We start from the raw sequence: 3829 nt of genomic DNA, 5'->3' as shown, positions 1-3829 counted from the left end.
ACACACACACACACATATACACACACACACACATACGTATACGTACGTACGCACACACGGTTTCCACTATCACTCTCGCCTGTCCTATGCGGCGCCGCGCTCTCCTTCTCCTTTCAGAGAGAAGCCCATCTGGAGTGAAATATCAGTTCCACTTTTGTCAGTATTTATTTACAGTAATTACAGTGTTCATAGCTTTATCGCCGACGACTGTCGCAAGTCATCATTATCAACCTGATTTGATTCATATTTGGAAACAAGTTGTGTGTGTGTGTGTGTGTGTGTGTGTGTGTGTGTGTGTGTGTGTGTGTGTGTGTGTGTGTGTGTGTGTGTGTGTGTGTGTGTGTGAACATGTATCATGGGGAACTGTGACCGATAAATAGTACTCCACAAAGAGAAGCATTTTCACTGTTATCCTGCTTCATTCAACATCAACATCCATCAATAATGATATTCTTTTACGGAGGGGTGTGGAGTGTATTCAGGGATGGAATGGGTGGAAATGATTTTATACCTTTTCCTTTTTGGCTACCTCCCTTGTAAGGGGGAAAAAGCCTTGGTATATGTATGTACTATTATTATTATTATTAATTATCATTATTACTATTATTATTATTATTATCATCACTATTATCATTATTATTATAATTATCATTAATATTATTATATATTATTATTATTATATATTATTATTATTATTATATATATTATTATTACATATATATATTATTATTATTATTGTTATTATTATTATTATTAACAATATTATCATATATATATATATATATATATATATATATATATATATATATATATATATTGTGTAAGCTGCACATTTCTTGGAAGACAGAGTAAGAAATAAGGTGGGGGATAGGGGAGGAAGGGGGAAGATAAGGAGGAGGAAGAGGAGGGGGTGGAAAGAGGAGAGGTGGTGGAAATGAGGAAGGAAAAGTGGGGAAGGAGAAGAGGACAGAAGATGAAGGTGAAAGAAGGATAAGAGGGGACGGTGAAGGGGAGGTGCTGGTGAAAGAGGAGTACGAGGAGGAAGATGATGATGAAGATGAGGATGGCAATGAAGAATAGGGTGACGAAGAGGAAGACGACTATAATGAGAAAAAAAGAGAGAAGGAAGAATATGGGAAGGAAGATGGCCATGATGAAAAAGAGGACGATGTAGAGAAAAACGATGAGTAGGAGGAGGAAGGGGCGACGGAGGAAGAGGAGGTTGAGGAAGGAGGGGCAGAGGGATGGAAATAAGACGGAGGATGAGACAGAGGAGAAGACGACAAAGAAAGAAGAGGAGGAGGAGGAGGAGGAGGAGGAGGAAGAGATGTGAAAGTCACGGACCAGCGTGGGAGCGGAGTTGGCCTCCATTTACTAAAGTTTGTCTGCGTATTTATGTGTATCTGTTTGTTAAGGTTTGTATGTGTGTGTGTGTGTGTGTGTGTGTGTGTGTGTGTGTGTGTGTGTGTGTGTGTGTGTGTGTGTGTGTGTGCCTGTGTCTGTCCTTGTGTGTCTCTATGCTGTTGAGTGTTCGCTCCTTTTCGCAAAGTTTGCGCGGAATGACTTGAGAAAACGTGTGACGAGGCAAAGACCAATTTAGTGTTCTTGAAAGAACAATGACACCCCCAGAGGGAACTTTACTTGTATAGCGTTATCTGGCTCCCGTCAGGCGATTTTAATCAACTAAGGTAACCTCTTCCACCGTTTAATCAACCTCATATGTTTGATGTCAATTACAATGCAGGTGACTTGTGAGGTCTCAAAAGTCAAGACAATTATATCAAGGTGGGTGATTACAGATGACTTATCGAGATTTTTTTTTTTTTTTTTTTTTTTTTTTTTGAGCTGGGAACTGAAAAAAAAAGTCAAAACTGGGTCAAGAAAAACGTTCGCTTAATATCGCAAATAAGGGTTGCACATTTTATGATATATAAAGTTTTTGTCTTTGGTTGCCTACAATATCATAAGAACATAAGAATGAGCAGTTCCATGTCCATTACCACTTATCATCCCCATCCATAAAGTTTTCTAACCTTTTCTCAAAATAATCGATAATTTCAGCCCTTACTTCAGTGTTGTTAATTAAGTCTATTCCATTTTTAACCACTATATTGGTAAACCAGTTCTTGTTTGCTTTCTTCTTAAACCTAAATTAACCCACTTTAACTGCATTACAACGAGTCCTGTCCTGTTGTCTTAATATGATGACCTTGTCTGCATTACCCTTGTTAAAGCCCTTGACCCATTTGAATACCTCAATTAGATCACCCGGCACTCTACGTACGTCTTTCCAGAAAGTGTAAGTTAATGGCATAAGTAGTCTGTAAAGCTGTGTGTGTTAATGTACAGTCGCGAGCAAGAGTTCTGACCCCCAAGGCTACAGTTCTCTCAACGTCCATATGACCTCTTTTTATGAGTACGTGATATATTTCCTGTGTAGGTCATTTTCTAGAGAAAAAACTCTTCAGACAAAAATTTTTAATTTTGTATCATGTAAAACTCTAGGTGTTTCAAAAAAATTGCTCGTAGACAATATGTGAGACAGCGTATCAAAGTGGATAAAATTCCAGAATCACGCAAACACGGATATTTAACATGATCTAATAGAAGTGTTCAAGTGGATCAAAGGTTATAACAAGGATGATGCAAACAAAGTCATCATAATAAAACAACAGGGCAGGACTCGCAGGAATGGGTATAAACTGGACAAATTTAGATTTAAGAAGGAAATAGACAAGAATTGGTTTACTAATAAGGTGGTCTATGAATGGAATAAACTTAGTAACCATATAGTAAGCGCTGAAACTATCAGTTGTTTTAAAAAACTATTAGACAACTTTATGGATGGGAATGACAGGTGGTGATGGATACGGAGCTGCCTAGTGTAGGCCTTATGGTCTCTTGCATTCTCCTTTATTCTTATGTTCTTATGAAACTTACGTTGTCCAATAGCTCTTCAACTAATATATCCTTACCTAACCTAAACTAACTTAACCTAACTTAACCTAAGGTAACTATTCCATAGGAAAAAAATAGATCTTTCAAATGAAAAAAAAGAAGAAGTGAAAAATATATTTGCGTGATACTGGAAAAGAACCACAGACCGGGCGTGTGTTGTCCATTGCATGACAGATGCATAGTAATTCTTTAGTGATAACCAGCGCTTCTGTCCTTAGGGTTTGGCGACGGAGAGGTGGAGTCGTAGCCAAAGCGATATCAGAAGGAGAGCAGCCGAAGCTGTTGCACTAGTATTGCTTAACTGTGTTGGTAAGTTTTGGGTGTTGCCCTGACCTCAGTTAAATCTCCTCAAGTAGTCTTCGCCCGCTCGTTAACCCGGTGAGAGGAGGAAGGAGATTAGGACGAGGTCGTCAAGGAAGTAAACCTAATTAAGAAGTGAACCTAATTGGAGCTGTAGAAAAAAAGATGTACTCTTCAGGTGACACAGTTTGACACATGCCATCACAAAATGTACACAGTAAGTTCCGGTATTAGAAAAAGTAACAATTTAATTCTTATACACACGTCAGAATTGTGTGCGTTGTGTGTGGATGATATTTTGACGCAGCCCCAAGGGCATTTCTCTCCCTCTTCTCTTATTTTCGCACGAGTGGACGGAGAGGGGGAAGGGGTAGCAGTGTGAGTGAAGCGGCTTTGCTGTGGATGTGCTACGTCTTGCGACACTGCTTCTGACCCAGTGGGGCAGTGGGCGGGATACAGGGATGACCCGTCATCCATGAGGAGCTAACATGAGAGGGAGGAAAGGGCGATTGAGGGGATTGGAATAAGTAGGAGTAGCCTAGGGACGTGCTTTTGACTTGGCTACCTCCCT

The sequence above is a fragment of the Oratosquilla oratoria genome, chromosome 31 (assembly GCF_046742065.1).
Source record: "Oratosquilla oratoria isolate Oo_2021 chromosome 31, ASM4674206v1, whole genome shotgun sequence".
Classification (NCBI taxonomy): domain Eukaryota; kingdom Metazoa; phylum Arthropoda; class Malacostraca; order Stomatopoda; family Squillidae; genus Oratosquilla; species Oratosquilla oratoria.
This window is presented reverse-complemented; position numbering follows the sequence as displayed.